Raw genomic sequence first — 17,939 nt, 5'->3', positions numbered from 1 at the left:
CAGAAATCACATCCACCCATGCAGACAGCACCGTCTGCAGCAGCTCTCATCCCAAGAGCAATGTGGCAGAGGCTGGCACTCATGCCAGCGCTGACTTTTCTCCAGCATGATGTCCCAATGTATTGATTGCCATCCTAACTTTGACCATGTCAACCATTCAGCTTTGCTACCAATCATGTCAGAGCTATGACAGATATTTGAAAACACATTTTTAAAGCTATTTAAAATAACCAAAAGTTCACTTTGGGAGGCCAAGGCAGGCAGATCACTTGAGGTCAGGAGTTGGAGACCAGCCTGGCCGACATGGTGAAATCCCATCTCTACTAAAAATACAAGAATTAGCCGGGCGTGTTGGCAGGCACCTGTAATCCCAGCTACTTGGGTGGTTGACGTATGAGAATGGCTTGAACCTAAAAGGTGGAGGTTGCAGTGAGCTAAGATTGCACCACTGCACTCCAGTCTGGGTGACAGAGTGAGTGACTCTGTCTCGAAAAATAAAATAAAATTACCAAAAATTAAAAACAACTTGAATACCAGAGGAAAAGAAAATACTTGAATAAATTTTAATATATTTGTAAGGAATATCATACAACCGTTCAAAAATATGACTTACAGAACATCATGACAAGGGAAAATGCCCACTGATATAATGTTCAATAAAAGTCAGTGTACGCAAGTTATATAGTATCATTACTGAATTAATTATACACATTCACATATAGAATATAGAGAGAATAAACTGGAAAGATAAGTTGACAGTGACTGTTGATGGTGGGACGATGTGTGAGTTTTATGTTCTTTCTTATGCATTCATTGTATTTATTAACCTTTCAAAAGTTAAAAAAAAAGAGTTCTCAATTATAAGATACAGAAAGCAGTATACAAGACCGCATTATTTCAGTAGGCAAAGCCCATAAATTGGTTTGACAAAAAGTGCAAGATATCTCGGATCCCATTTCCAGTAAAGAAGCAACATTTCCTTTCTTATTCATGAACTATATTAGCAAAGCAAACAAAGATGACAATGAAATCAAAAGCATGACAGAGTAACAGGATGCACGGTGCCTACTCATGAGTCCTGGACTGTAGCTATTAGGAGGATGTCTGTGTTGTCAAAGTTCAATTCTATTTGGTGGATGGAACATGGGAGATGGCTTTCGGAAAACTATAATCCAACAGGAAAAAAATGGAAATAACAGAAGATAATACAAAGGAGTATGGGAGCCCAGAAGACATGGTTAACTCTCCCAGTGAGAGGGAGGGGAAAATTTAGAAAGTTACCAACCTTTGAGCTGAGCCTTAAGTGATATTTATTTAATTTTCAAGGGAGCCCCACAGAAAGGGCTACCTTTCTTCCATTCTTGAATTATCAGCTGATTGAGAAATAATATCAGCGAATAGAGCAGACGGGAGACCAAACTATCACACATACTTGATAAAGTTGATATTGAAGAAGACTTTATAGCTTCAGGTAAGGTAAGTGGATTTCCAATTCTGGACTCAGAAACAGACAGATTTATCCATCCAGTATTGCTAGGCCACAGCAAGCTTTATAATGGAGGGCAAGGCCCTTAGAAAACCTACACAGGAGAATCAGAGCAGAACACGTGTTCTCAACAGGCAGACTCACTCCAAGAAGAAAAGGAGAGGAAGAAGCTGAAATGCACACACCCGGTGTGGTGGGCTGAGTGTGCCCCACACACCCACACATACTATGTGTATATATAGAGAAAGATATAATACACACATAGAGAGAGTCTGTAAACGTGGGCTCGTTTAGAAAAAGGATCTTTGCAGATGGAATTAAGTTAAGGACCATGAGATGAGATCATCCTGGATTAGAGTGGGCCCTAAATCAAATGGCAGGTGTTCTTAGAAGATAAGGGCAAAGGACAGACAGGAGAAAGCCTTGTGAAGATGAAGGCAGAAATTGGTGTGATGCATCTACAGGTTAAGAAACCTGGATTCAAACCAAGGATTTCAGAAACCCAGCACCCAAAACCAGGAGGGAGGCAGGGAATGAATTCTTCCTCAGAGCCTGCAAAAGAAACCAACCCAGTCCACACATTGATTTTGGACTTCTGGCCTCCAGCACTGTAAGAAAATCCATTTCTGTTGCTTTAAGTCACCCAGTTTCTGGTAATTTGTTACAGCAGCCATATACTGAGTTTCTCCTAAATTCAGCAGGCTGTGAGTGGAGAGAGGAGGGGGAGGCCAAATTATTCCCCAAGTGGAGCTTCCTCCACCTAGAAAATACTATGAGTGGGGAAGACACATCTCGTTCAAAAATAATAATAAAAGCCACTAACATTTTTCAAGTGCTTGCTATACCAGCCACAGTTTTGAGTGGTTCCATAAAGACTACACCAGGGACTATGCAGGGGAAGGGAATTCTAGGCCAAGGGGAAAAGCTCTGTGGGGCTTCCCCATCCCACACACTTCCTCATCTACTCCTATGCAACTTCCACCAATTTCAGGGACATTTATTTGGTCAAGAACAAAATACTTCCCACACACTTCCTCATCTATTCCTATACAACTTCCACCATTTCAAGGACATTTATTTGGACATTTACTGTGATTTACAGCTTTGAATCTTCAGGTTTCCCACATCCTCTGATAACAAAAATACAGGCAGTGTTTGTTTAATTATAAAATTTTTATAAATATCATATAAGGCTTGTGAAAAACATGGGCGTATTAGTCAGTGTTCTGCAGACAAACAGAATCAATAGAATGTATATAAATAAATAAACACACACACACAGAGAGAGAGAGAGATTGAAAGCTTAAAATAAGGAAGGGACTCACCTAATTGTGAGGGCTGGCAAGTTCAAAATCTGCAAGGCAGGCCAGCAGCCTGCAGACCTAGGGAAAAGTTGATGTTGCAATCTTGAGTTCAGAAACAATCTGGGGGCAGAATTTCTTCTTCCTCGGGGGACCTCAGTCTTTTTTCTTAAGACCCTCAACTGACTAAAGGAGATTCATTCACATTATGGAGGGTAATCTGGTTTCCTCCAAGTCTATTTATTTAAATATCAGTCGTGTGTAAAAAATACTTTCACAGCAACATTTAGACTAGTGTTTGACCCTAGAGGCTTCTTTTCCTCGCTTAGTCCCATTCCTGTGCCATCATCCAAGTTTTGGAATTTCAGCATCAGTGTCCAAGCCTGGTTCATGTGACTACAACCACATTGCTATGCAGTGAGCAATGAAGGGTCTCCCTCTTCAGCTTCCACAGACAACTAAGGCACTCTAGCCAAACTATACACACAATGGGAAATTGCCCCCATATAGGAGCCACATCAGAGACAATGACTCTGAGCTGTTCCGTCAGTCTTTCTTCCATGCATAATACTGGGGTTGGGATGCAAAAATGACTTTATGTTTCTTAGCATAGTTTTTTGGTTCTCAGAAAATACACAACATTCTCAAGTGAAATTTCCCCCCAAATTTCCTCCTAACCAGCCTCATGCCCGATGTCTGACCTGTGTAACCCCTTGCAATACATGACTCGAGAAAATGATATATTTTAAGTCAATCACATGTTAAATTTATACTTTGATTGCCAATATTTGAGCAGTGACCAATTACCCACTCTGTTAATTATTTTCTGAAATCATTGTGGTTTGCCTGTGAAAGTCCATGGATATCTAAGTCATTATAGGCAAGAAGATTGACAGCCAAAAACCCCTCATACCCGCACACATTCTAATGACAAAATCCTACCAGAGAATCAACACCAATACTATTTTTTAAAAACCCAGAGTGTGGAATGTACTAAACCACTGGCCGATTTCACTTTAACAGTAATACTTATACAAAGGGGAAAAGCTTTTGAAGCGTAAGCAGTTTAATAAGGAGAGAAAATAGACATTCAAACAAATCATAAATGGAAGGAAACTGTAGAACAATGCAATGTTCAAACTGGCCATTCAGGGTAACTTCTTCTTTTTTAAAATTTAAACTATGTTTACTTTAAATTGACATAGTTTCATCTTTCACAAAGCGTAGTCAGAAGTCACTTTTTAAAAAATTTCACTTTCTTTAATGGCAAAATAATCACTCACATCCTAGCTGCAGGTTTATTTGCAGTTTTGCTCTGTCTTCATAAAGCTGATTCAGTTGACAGTTGCCAAGGTGACGGCCTTTTTACAAGACACTTTGTTTATGGAGAAGAGTTAAAGAATAAGCACTTTTCACTTGAGACTTTCTAGAAAAATGATACTTGCATTTGCCATACATGCCACTCCAGGTCAAATTTTAAAGACAAGAGAATGAAGAGATGTTGTGAGACTTAATTAAATTAAGGACAAATGTACTCTGTAAACAAAAGCTTTAAAGTTTCCTAGCCAGTGTCTATTTTTCAACCCTGTACTTTTTGACTATTTAAGCTGTGAAACGCAGAGCTCATAGTTGCCTCTAAGATTTAAAGAAATATACTTGTTATTACATGGCTCAAGGAGCAGATATAAGTAGTCAAAATAATCACATAAAGAGAAAATTTTGAAAATTAGTTGTTTTAATTTACTTGAAATGCATTGATCCGCATCACCTCCTACCAGATGAATTAGTGTTATGTTTGCACAGATGTTTACCATCCATTGTTGTTGTTATTATTCTTATTAAAGAAATCACTGCAAATGGTAGGAACATCCAGAAGGATAAACCCAAATCTGCTATTCTGAGTACAACCAGTTGCCCTACATTCAACTTTCCTAAGCTGCTATATTTCTTGAGGAAATTTCTCACCACCCAATTCCCACCTTCTCTCCTCAACAGCTAGTGGTATGATGTCAATGAGTAGAGCTTTTCAATCCATTTCTGCTCAGGCATAGGAATGTGATGTGATGGGACCCAGTGGGAGTACTGCAAAGGCTTCTGAGTAGATGTTCCTCACTTGTGAAAGAAGACACAACACAGAGCCATTCCATTTTTCTCCTCTGGATTCTATCATCTGTGAGTACAGTCTGTCATGGACATCTTGTTAAAATGTGGACAAAAACCAACGTGCTGGATATGACAGAGTGGAAAGTGAAATTTAAAAAAAAACAAACCCTAGGACTATGATGGCATTGCTAAGCAGCTGAAGTAACCCAGGAATCACTTTTCCTCCAAATGTTGTATTTCAAGAGATACATAATGTGTTTTCATCATTTAAACAACCTGCAGTTATTTTCTGTTACTTAAGGCAAAAGCACCCCGGTTGATTGTGACGTGTTGCAAAAATGGCCACCATTCTTCTTCCCTCCCTGTGTCTACAGCCTGTGCAATGCAACTCTGCCTCTCCTTTCAAGAGACAATTTATTCATCCCTTGGATCTGGTGAGGCTTGTGACCTGCCTGTGGCAATAGAATGTAGCAGAAGTAACAGTGAAAAGTTCAGAACCTGGGCTTCAAGAGGCTTTGTATAGTTCCTTTCTCCCTTGTAGACTTCTAATGCCATTATATAAAGAAGACGAGGTTAGACTGTGGAGGAAGAGAGATCCTGTGGAGAGTGACCCAGTTTCCCCACTGTCTCTGCTGAGCTGTCAAACCACCAAGCCCCAGTCAACTTATCAGCTGATCATGGATACTTAAGTGAATTCAGCCAAGATCAGCCAAGCCAGCCCAGACCAGAACTGCCCAGGAATCCCAGCCCAATTGCCAAACTACAGAATTAAGAATTAAATAAGTGGTTATTTTAAACCATCATATTGTGGGATTACTTGTTACATAGCAAAAACTAATTGATACATAGATAAAAGTAAAACTCTAGATTATTACTAAGAGCAACAACTTCCCTTAAGTGAATGTTGCATTATATAATCATTGAATATATATTTATCTTGGAATTGGAAATAGATACATATGTGTACAGCCAAAATTAAATCATTAAATATATAGTACAGATGAGACTCTTGCCAGGTGTGGAAATGGAACAATTGAAGGTAATAATGGCATCCTACCACCATTTCCGATTTTTGACCTATTGTAAGGTTGTCCTTGTTAATGGGAGAGAGGAGAGAATAGAAAGAAAGGATGGCTAGTATAAAACTGTACACAATCTGAAACCATTCATATTTGGCATCAGCAAATGGTATTTGTGTGCATTCATGAACCAAATCTTTTCTTTTCTTCTTTCCTTGGACTGACATTGAGGGTAAATTGCATTCTCCGTGCACTCAGTAATCAAGTGAGGAATACGCAGCTTAGAAATCTTCTCACAGGAAGGGACTTGCAACCTGCAATCAACTTAATTATAAAATTTTAGAGCACAAAGCCTTAGAAAATGCCTAGTTCAACTTCCCACTCCCCAGTTCAATGCAGTCATCTTCTTTTTAACATTGATTCCATTCAGCAGTCTCTTATGTGCAAGTGACTATGCAGCAGGGAATTCAGGAAGAGTAATGAGCATCTCTGCCTTCAAGGAGATTACCATTTGGTAGCGAAGGTGAGAGACTTACATAAATAAGATCCCAGCGCAAAGTGTTAAGGAGAACTAAATACTAGGAGTTCAAGGGAAGAAAGATCTCTCCTATAGTGGACATAGGAAAGAGGTAGCATTGGAAATGGGCCTTTAAGGATGGATATGGGCTGGGCACGGTGGCTCACTCCTGTAATCCTAGCACTTTGGGTGTCCAGGGCAGGTGCTTCACCTGAGGTCAGGAGTTCAAGACCAGTCTGGCCAACATGGTGAAACCCCATCTCTATAAAAATACAAAAATTAGCTGGCCATGGGGGCATACGTCTGCGGCCCCAGCTACTTGAGAGTCTGAGGTGGGAGAATAGCTTGGATGCAGGAGGCAGAGGTTGCAATGAGTTGAGATGGGATGGATACGCATTTAACACATGATAGTGAAGAGGGAGGAGAAAGTTCCAGATTGAGGAATTATGAGCATAGTATGGAGACAGAAAACAACAAACCAGTGTGTCAGGAGTATCAAATGCTGATAATAACCTTTCAGCATTTATTATATGAGCATTCTGGATTATAATCTTCCACACTTTCCTATCCAGCCTTCTTCATGTAAGTAAAAAGCCTGTCCCTGGCCAGGCGCGGTGGCTCATGCCTGTAATCCCAGCACTTTGGGAGGCTGAGGCGGGCGGATCACCAGGTCAAGAGATTGAGACCATTCTGGTCAACATGGTGAAACCCCGTCTCTACTAAAAATACAAAAATTAGCTGGGCGTGGCAGCGTATATCTGTAGTCCCAGCTACTCAGGAGGCAGAGGCAGGAGAATCACTTGAACCCGGGAGGCAGAGGTTGCAGTGAGCTTAGATGGCGCCACTGCACTCCAGCCTGGCGACAGAGAGAGACTCCGTCTCAAAAAAAAAAAAAACAAAAAAAAAAAACAAAAAAAAAACCTGTCCCTTCACCTAGCTGCTCCAGCCGAAATCTAGGAGGCATCCTTGATTTCCTCCCCTCCCTCAAACCCAATATCCAAACCATTATAAAGCCCAGTCAGCTCTAACCACCAAGATATGTCTCACCACCTCTATCCCCACCAGCTGAGTGTAATCCATCTTCTTCCATAATATCTTCCTAACTTGGCTTGCTTCCTCCACTCTTAACCTCTTCCAGTGTAGTCCTCACACAGCAGCCTGAGTGAGCTTCATAAAATGTAAATCAGGTCCTGTCACCCCTCCACTGGAGGGGAGCCTCTGGTGGTTTCCTGTCCCACTGGGAATAAAATCCAAACTCCAAGGGCTTGTAGTATTTAACCTCTGCATCATCTGGTCTCACTTATTATGACTTTCTCACTTGCCCACTGTGCCTTGGCCACACTGACCTTTAACTCTACTTTAATTCTCTGAGCTCTTCCCCTCTTGAAGGCTTTTGTAGCCTCCATGCCCCCGTCTGGAACGCAGACCCATGGCTTGTCCTCTCATTTCATTCAAACATCTTCTCAAATGTCATCTTCTCAAATGTCATCTTCCCAGAGATGCCTTCCCTGACCATCTAGGAGATCCCCCATCTCCCTCGTTCCCTGTATCCTGCTTCATCTTTTATTTTTCTAATCTCCCAAGACTCGGTCATCTATATCCTGCTTCATCTTCTTCCTAGTGCTTTTCATTACCTGAAATTATACTTTATATTTGTTTGTTCACTTACTTCTTATCTGCATTAGTATTAGTTTCCTGTTGCTGCTGCAAAAAATTATCACAAACATAGTGGCTTAAACAACACAAATGTATTGTCTTACACTTCTGGAGATCAGAAGTCTGAAATGCATCTTAATGGGTCTCACTAAAGCCAAGATTTCAGTAGGACTATGCTCCTTCTTGGGGCTTTAGGGGAAAATTCATTTCCTTTCCTTTTCAGTTTTTTTTTTGTTTTTTGTTTGTTTGTTTGTTTGTTTTGTTTTGTTTTGTTTTTTTGAGATGGAGTCTTGCTCTGTCAGCCAGGTTGGAGTACAGTGGCATGATCTCAGCTGACTGCATCCTCCGCCTCCCAGGTTCAAGTAATTCTTCTGTCTCAGCCTCCTGAGTAGCTGGGACTACAGGTGCACGCCACCACATCTGGCTAATTTTTTTGTATTTTTGGTAGAGACAGGGTTTCACCATATTAGTCAGGTTGGTCTCGAACTCCTGACCTCAGGTGATCCACCCACCTCAGCCTCCCAAAGTACTGGGATTGCAGGCATGAGCCACCGCGTGCAGCCTCCTTTCCAGTCTTGTAGAAAAAGATTCTACATTCCTTGGCTTGAGTTCGCCTTCCATCCTCAAAGTCAGCAGCAGCAGGTCAACTCCTCCTCACATGGCATCACTCTGACACTCACTCTCCTGCCTCCCTCTTCCTTCTTTTAAGGACCCTTGTGATTCCATTGGGCCCACCTGGATAATCCAGGCTGCTATCTCTATTGCAAAATCAGCTGATGAGCAACCTTAATTCCATCTGCAACCTTAACTCCCCTTTGCCATGTAACCTACCATGTTCATAGGTTTTGGAGACTAAAACATGGACATCTTTGTGGGGTGGCATTATTCTACCTCCCACCCCACAAACACTAGAAGGTAAGTTTCATGAGGGGCAGAACTGGGCCTCCTTCATCATTCTCCCATGCCTGGCACATAGCGATGTATAATACTCCATATATGTTAGTTAACTAAATTCTTGAATGCAACCTACTGTTCCAAGAGTTTTAAATGTATTAAACCAATTCCATCATCACTACTACTCTGTGAAGTAAGAACAATTTTTATCTTCATTTACATTTGAGGAAATAGAAGCACAGAGAAATTAAGTAACTTGCCTAAGATCACATAATTAGCAAGTGCCAGAGCCAGGGCACAAATGGAAGCACACACACTCTAAGGCCTGTGCTCTTGACCACTGTGCTACATCCTCCTCACCAGGGAGTCATGGAAAAGATAAGGTAGGGCCCCAGTAGAACCTTCCTTGAATGAACTTTGGCCTAACTGGTAAGCACAAGTTGGGAGAATGCCATTCTCTCTCACACATGCCCATTCATTCTCTGTCTAGATACTGCTGATGGAGACAAACTCACTATTTGAGGAGGAAGCTTACTTCGATCTTTCAGCCAGGTCTGGTTTTGGTCCAGCTAACCACAGCCACCCACAGATTCCTGAGGATACTTTCAAGCTAAATGCAAACTCATTTTTCCTGAGCAGGCCTTCTACACAGAATTTTTCTCTGCTTTCCTACTCTGGTAAAATGGGCTGGGCCTTGGGTAAGTGTGGGACCCACCACCACCTTCACTTCGATGCTAGATCAGAGCCAGCCTCAGCAATCAACTTATGTGGGCTTTCTCTTGGATTCCACTCTGCTCTCACTCAAAGACCAAAAATCTCTACTCTACACACAACACCCCTTGCTCCAAAACTCAGCACCCAGAACGTCTCAGAGGAGGGAGAGTAAGTGAGGGACTTTCATAACCATTTCCCTTCATTCCTCCCACAAATTTCCAGCTCCCAGGCCAGGAGAGGGGGTGGGTAAGGCATTGTTCTAAAGGAACCCCATTGAGTGTCTGATGAACACCAGGGCCCCTCCCTCAGGAGGGTGGAAAGGAGAATGGAGAATGGGTGGACAACAGAGAGTATTTTTCTTTTTCTGGCCAATAATCCAGAAAATGGATAATTCCCACAAACATAATCAAGTTAGTATTCCACATGTAATTTGGCAATAGACTTGCTAGTCAACCAATGACTTCCAGTGCGTGTGGGATTTTTAAAGGGAAATTTACTTAGTCATTTTAGTAAGAATATTCTTTGGAGAAAAATTTTTCGAAGAAGACCAATAAGGCTAAAGTCAAAATATTATCTCCAGGTCTGTGTCATAAAAGCTGTCCAGGGTACATTATCTCCCCTTTGATCTAGCTACCTTACCCACACATCTACACATTCTCATTCTCTCTCTCTCTCTCTCTCTCTCTCTCTCTCTGTCTCCCTCTTTGTCTACTATACACACAAATATACACACTTAACCATCTCAACCATACACATGCATTCATTCATATAGACACTCATGCACTTCCTCTTGGTATTTCCCAGTTACCCAGGAGTATTTCCCAGTTACCCAAGAATTCTCCTGGCCCTTCTCCTGGATGTTGTCCTGCTCTACATGTGCAGACACTTGCATAATAGCAGCACTGGAGTTGCTGAGAGCCAACGAAGTAGGCTGTGGGTATCAGTCCCTACACGTAAGTTGGTTTCTCAGCTCCACCACTTAATATCTATGTGACTTCAGGCAAATTAACTGCTCTGAGCCTCTGTTTCTGTGTCTGAAATTGGCAAAGTAATATCTATCTCATGCTCAATATTGAGCACCAACTATGCGACCAGCATTGTTCAGGTGCTGGGGGTACAGCAATAAAAAAGATGAAATTCCTGCTCTTGGGAAGCTTGTCCTCTAACGGGGAGGAAATGGGTCTCTACCAAAAAAAAAAAAAAAAAAGGATGATTTCAGATAAAAACTATTAAAAATAGAACACAGTAATATGATAGAAATTTAGGGGGAAGATGTGGTAGGCAGCTTCAAAGATGGCCACTAACAATCCTCGCCTCCTTGTATTCATCACCTTGTGGGTTCCTCTTCATGTTGAGTGGGCTGACCCAGGTAACCAATAAGATATTGTGGCAACGGGAGGGTGTTATGTCCAAGCACAGGTCATGAAACACATTGCAGCTACCAAATCACTCTCTTGGGTCACTCATTCTTGGGAAACCAATAGCCATGTTAAGAGAACACTCAAGTGTTCTAACGGACAGTCCTAGGGTGATGTGGTAATGAATGAAACCTCTTGCCCATAGCCAGCACCAAGCTTGCCAATGGCCAGAGCCAGCCTACCATGTTGAAAGTCATCCTCCAACCCTGGTCAAGGCTTCAGAAGACTGTATCCTGCAGATTCATAAGAGACGTCAAGCCAGAACCACCCAGCCAAGTTGCTCCAGAATCCCTGGCCCATAGAAACTGTGAGACGAGCCGGGCGCGGTGGCTCAAGCCTGTAATCCCAGCACTTTGGGAGGCTGAGACGGGCGGATCACAAGGTCAGGAGATCGAGACCATCCTGGCTAACACGGTGAAACCCCGTCTCTACTAAAAAAAATACAAAAAAAGCTAGCCGGGCGAGGTGGCGGGCGCCTGTAGTCCCAGCTACTCGGGAGGCTGAGGCAGGAGAATGGCATGAACCTGGGAGGCGGAGCTTGCAGTGAGCTGAGATCCGGCCACTGCACTCCAGCCCGGGTGACAGAGCGAGACTCCGTCTCAAAAAAAAAAAAAAAAAAAAAAAAAAAAAGAAACTGTGAGACGATACATTTTATTATTGTTTTAAGTCATGAAGAGTTGAAGTAATTTGTTACACAGCAATAGATAATGTATACAGGGAGCTTTGAATAGGATAAGGGAAGGCTTCAGTAAGCTTCATTAAACTTGGGTTATTGTGAGGATTAACTAAAAAACTAAAAAAAGTCCTTAGCAAAGGGTTAGGTTTTTAGTCCATGCACAGTAAACCTCAGCTATAGTAATTTTATTCTTTGTGGTAAGATTAATCTTCATCCAACACCCTCATATTGCAGATGAGGACCTTGGGATCTAGGAACTTCAGACATTTGCCCATATGCTACAAAGCAAGTGTTGGCCAAGCTAAGCTGGAGGCTAGGTCTTCTTCTAGGCCCTAAGCCACACCTCTTTCTTCTACACTCTGTTGCTTCCCTCCTTGCATAAAAAGCTGCTGGAACGAGAATCTGGCAAATCTGCACAGAGATTCAAACTCCACTGAGTCTGCTCCATACCCTTGGACATGGAGACAGAGCAAGGGACAGAGAGATGATGGGTGTGGTATATGTGGGACCGGCAACTCCACAGTTGCCCACAAGGACTTCTTCAGAAGCCAATAGCCATCCAGGTGAACATTTCTGGATTTCCATGGAATGCTCTCTTCCTTGCTAATTGCTGTTAGGAGCTCAACAGCTGTTTTTAATATTTTGATGCTAATCACCTAAAGGGCCATGGAGAGAAGGAAAGAGAGAAAGGCAGATTGTCTGCAAAGCCTAGAAGACTATCTGTACCTCAGCTCCAAAGAGTTTAGCACAGGCTGGTTCCCATGTGCTGCTTTCCTCATTCTTCCCTGGGGTCAAGGATGCGGCCAGCTTTCCTCTCTTGGTGGCCGCCACACCCATTCTCTCCCTGGGCTTTCTGTCCTTCCCTCCACCCCCACGACCAGCTGTGGAGTTGCACATGACCCGTGTCCCTCCCTCCTTTCTTATATCCTCTCAAAGATGAGCTCACAGGCTCTGCTTGTTATAAGAGATTCATTGCTGGTCACTATAGAGAAACAGACAACAGACAATGAAAATAACCAAAGTGGGAGAAATTACAAAACAGTAGAATCTTTTGATGTGACCACACCACTCCCTCACTTAAAATCTCTGGGTCACTCTGCCTCCCTACAGAACAAATACAGAAATCCTCAAAGAGGCACACAAAGTTCTTCAAGATCTTGCCTAAGTTCAAATCCTTACTCTGTGCTTGCCAGCTGTGTGCCCATGAGCAAGTTATTTAATCTCTTTGTGCCTCATTTTCTTCTAATATAAAAAGCTAAAAATATAGGGTTGCTGTTAGAATTATTTAAATGAGTTAACACATAGAAAACCTTAGATCCACCTCTGGCATATATCAAGTGTTCAATAAATGGCATCTACCCCGATGATGATGATGATGATGATGATGATGATGATGATGACATCTCTGCAAACTTACCCATTACTTCCTGCCTTCACCTGCTTGAAAAGCCCTCACATATGTACCATGCTGTTCATCACCTCCATGTTTTCTTGCTCTGTTTTCCTGGACCTAGACAGCCTTCACCTTCCCTCAAGCCTGGTTCACATCCAGGTCTTTAGAGATGTGAAGTTTGCTAGTCAAGCCAAATTCTTTGGAAAGCATTCAATGCCTATCCCATCATCACCACAGGCTGGCTCTGGGACCCCTCGTCTGTGCTCCTGTAACATCCTATGTGTATCTCTATCATTATCTAAGAATACGTGTGTGTGTGTGTTTGAATGATCTATTAGCTGTGTCACAACCTACTCCGATACCTACTGGGTTCAGACGACAACCATTTTATTTGTTCACAATCTATGGATCAAGAATTTAGGCAAGGCTTGGCTGGTCAGTTCTTCTGCCCCATAAGGCACTGGCTGAGGTTCACTCACTCAGCTGCATTCAGTTAGAGTCTAGGTCCATGAAGGGTTCACTCACATGCCTAGTGCCTCAGTGTTCTTCTCACACGCTCACTCCATGTGGCAAACTTGGGCTTCCTCACAGCATGGTGGCCTCCTTACAAGTGAGGCTCCTTACAGGGTGACAAATGCTCCTTATAAGCAGCATTTTAGGAATGACAGAAGCAGAAGCTGTAGATTTCTTAAGGCCCAACCTCACAAGTTGCACATTTCTTCCACCACATTCTGTTGGTCAAAGCTAGTGAGAGAGAGGGTCAGTCCAAATTCAAGGGAAGGAGTAGGGAGAACGTGTGGTCATCTTGAAGCCACCACCACAGGTTCATCTCCCATTAAGATTCTGAGCTCCTTGAAGGCAAGGACAGAATGTATTAGTCTTGGTATCCCCAGCACCTAACTGGGACTAGTGCCTGGTATGGAATAGGTGCTTAACAAGTTGTTGAACTGAACTCCCACACAAACACAGGAAAGCTCTAGAGGAGGATGAGACATTCTAACAAAACCCCCGAGGAAGCTCCTCTGGGAGCTGCCAAAGCCTCCCCGCCCACAACCTCTGCTTCTTGTCAAATCCATCTTCAGTTCATTCCTGGCACAAGGTGTGTGAGCAATGCCAAAATTACTAATTAAGTACCAGTGTCTCTAACTGGCTTTAACATGGATAAAGGACAGAAGCAAAAGAAATGAGTGTAGTTGGAATGTTCTACAGGCCTATCCAAAGAACAGATAAAATGCGAAGTGCATTTGTATAAACATTTCCAACTCTAGCCCTGCGCAGGTCAAAAGCATCCCCAACGAAGAGGACTTTCAAGTCTCCTTATTTGGGAAAAACCCTCCCCCAGCCTCATACAGTAAAAGCCAGTGGCTAGACCGTGAGACTCACTCCTGAATTCCCTAAAGTCCTGTTGTTTTTGCCTATGGCTCATGGCAGCAGCCCGAGATTGCTGCAAGAATGCAAACCTCCCAAGACCAGGCGCCAAGGGCAGAGCCATGGGAGGTGAGGGTATGAGGGTGAGTCAACTCAGACCACCAGCAATTGTCTGCAGAGAGAATGTCCAGGCCTTGCCTAAGCCAGCATTGGCATAGGCACTTAATTTTTAATGAGCAAACCATTGGGAGAAAAACAAATACAACTTTAAACTATCTGAGTATGCAGGTTTGCTTCTTTTTTCATCTTAGTGTCCACAATGAGTGTCTTGGCAATGAGATGGACTGGGTTGGTTCCTAACCTAGGATCTCAAACAGCTAGAAGCACCAGGGGCAAACAACTGCAGACAGAGCCCACCTGACACCAACAGGCATGGGGAAGCAGCTGTCCTTCCCTTGCTGTCACTGGGGACAACTTGACAGAGTCAAGCCAGCCTGAAGAGAATCACTTACACAAGTTAGAAGTGTTCCAGATGCATGAAAAAGTGACCCATTTAGCAACTCTCTGGAATCCTGAGAGTGAAACGTATTGCCCAAGTCCCCATGTTGTCTTCTCATGAGGCAACCAAGGGCGTAGAAAGGTACAAACCCCTTTCCTTCACGCTGCAAGCTGGCAGAATCCTGGGAGCGGTGACACAGGGGAGGGCATGTGGGGTGCGTCCATATTCCCCAGGCTCCCATGTTCCTTTTTCAGTGCTCTTCATTTCCCCTCAAAACTAGGTTATAAAGTAAGAGTCCCATGCCAGACACCCACGTTTGCAACCAACAGATATCTAGTTGAGCACATTCCACATACTAGGCCCCGATCCAGGTGCTGGACACAGCAAAGAACCTAAGAGATGAGGTGTCTGTTATATTGGAATTTTCCAACAGGCAAATAAAAAGGCAATTTCAGATCACAATAGGTGATGGGAACAGAATAAACTAGGAGAGCAGGAAGCATCATAGAGAATGGCTTCTTCAGGTAGAGAACACCTCACTGGGCCTTCGACGATGACACAAAGAGAGCCGTAATCTAAGACCGAAGAGGCTCAGGCAGAAGGAGCAGCAAGTGCACACAATCCGAGATGAGCCTGGTGTCTTTAAGGAGCAGAACAAAGGCCAAAGTGAACATAAGTGCAGTGTGAGACAAAGTAGGGCTACAGTGTGCAGGGCCTCGGATATTACAGCAAGGAATTTGAACTGATTTCACTCCACATTTTCTCCAAACATTGCTAGCCATTTTTTTTTTTTTTTTTTTTTTTTTTTAGAGAGTCTCACTCTGTTGCCCAGGCTGGAGTGCAATGGCATGATCTCAGCTCACTGCAACCTCAGCCTCCTGGGTTCAAGTGATTCTCCTGCCTCAGCCTCCCAAGTAGCTGGGATTACAGGCACATGCCACCACGCCTGGCTAATTTTTTGTATTTTTAGTAGAGACGGGGTTTCACCATGTTGGCCATGGCTTCTGTCGAACTCCTGACCTCAGGTGATCCAATCGTCTTGGTCTCCCAAAGTGCTGGGATTACAGGCGTGAGACACCACACCTGGCCTACTACTTTTAACTCTTTAGCACTATGAGGTTTCATTTGTCAGAGACTATGATGTCCCAAAGCAGTGGTCCTCAAAATGTAGTCTTCAGACCAGCAACATCAGCACCATTTGGGAATTGGTTAAAAACACAAACTCTCAGGTTCCGACATGGACCTGCTGAATCAAACTCTCAGGAGCCGGGAGCCCGGCAATGTGCCTGTCATAAGCCCTCCATGATTCTGATTCATGGTGAAGTTTGAGAACCACTGTTCCAGAGAAAAAGGATTTCCTAGACTGTGGAAACATCCTTTAACACAAATACACTGTTAAGGAAGACAGAGATACGTGTATTATATGTTTTAGTGTGGTTTCTCTGTAAAAGAATGGAAATAAACAGTACAGTACATAGATTCTGACTGGCCTTCGCTGACTTATGACCCCCCACGCAGCCCGTGATACAATGAGGCTCTTAGTATCGAGGAAAGCTGACAAACCTACTTGCCCCTAAACATAATGGCCCAAGGTAGCTATTCTTTTGGAGTTTAGAGGCTTCCTTTTTATAGCTGCTCTACAGCTCTCTCTGTTCTTAAGCATTCACTTTTCTTAATAATAAATATAATAAAAATTAAGGTAGCTATGTATTAAGAAGTTACTAAATATCAGGATGCCATTTCAAGAGCACTGTAAGTAAACATTATTACCATTTTGAGAAAACAAAACAGGCCCCAAGAGATGAATGTTCAAATACATACCTATTAAGGGGACAATGCTGGTATTCAAACTCAAGTGTATTATGTATCTATTGCCAAGTAACAAATGACTCCAAACTAAGTAGTTAAAACAGCAAACATTTATTACATGGTTGCCTAGCATCAGGGATCCAGGAGGGGCTTCGCTTTATGGTTCGGTCTCAGGGTCTCTCATGAGGTTAATGTCAAGCTGCAGTCATCTGAAGGTCTAGAACTGGATCTTCCAAACTCGTTCATGCAGCTGGTGGCAGGAAGCTTCAGATCCTTGACAAATAGGCTTCTTCATAGAGCAGTTCATGACATGGCAACTGGCCTCCTCCAGAGCAAGTGACGGAAGAAAGAGAGAGAGCAACCAAATTGGAAGCAACAGCGCCTACTGTAAGCCCATCTTATACGTAACATGCCATCACTTCTGCTGTACTCTTTTGGTCATGAAGACCAATCCTAGTATAGTGTGGGAGGGAACGACACAAACAGAAGAATATCAGGAGGTGGAGCCCTGGGGTGCCATCCTGGAGGAAGGCTACCACACCATGTCTGTCTCACTTCGAAACATATAATCTGTTTGTTTATTCCTTCAGTAAATATCAAAGGATCAGTCATTTCCAGATGCTGTCCTAGACTCTGGGTATTGTTGGTAAATGAAACAAACACAACCCTTACCATTCTGGAGCTCATAATCTAATAAATCAGTAAACAAACAAATACATATATAATTATAATTTGTGATAAGTACTATGAACAATATAAACAGAGTTCAGTGGGAGGAAAATGGGGTGAGGGTAGGGGGTAGAGACCTATTTCTCCAAATTGCTAAAACTTAGAAGGCAGCTTTTCCAGAGGCAACCCTAAATAATGGTCACCAAATTTTGGGGACTAATCAATAAAAACTTTTGAGTAAGCATTCCTAAAACACATATATTTATTCAGTTTTAAATTTTATATATGGGTATATATGTGTATATAAGTATAATATAGGCATTGTATACTTCATATACAGAAAACACATTATATATAATATATAGAAAAAATAAAAAGATGAAAGTTGAAATATAAAATATTTTACATTTTTATAAC

This window comes from Macaca thibetana, chromosome 5 (assembly GCF_024542745.1).
Source record: "Macaca thibetana thibetana isolate TM-01 chromosome 5, ASM2454274v1, whole genome shotgun sequence".
In the NCBI taxonomy this organism is placed as follows: domain Eukaryota; kingdom Metazoa; phylum Chordata; class Mammalia; order Primates; family Cercopithecidae; genus Macaca; species Macaca thibetana.
The sequence above is the reverse complement of the archived record's forward strand: the minus strand, read 5'-3'. Positions refer to the sequence as shown.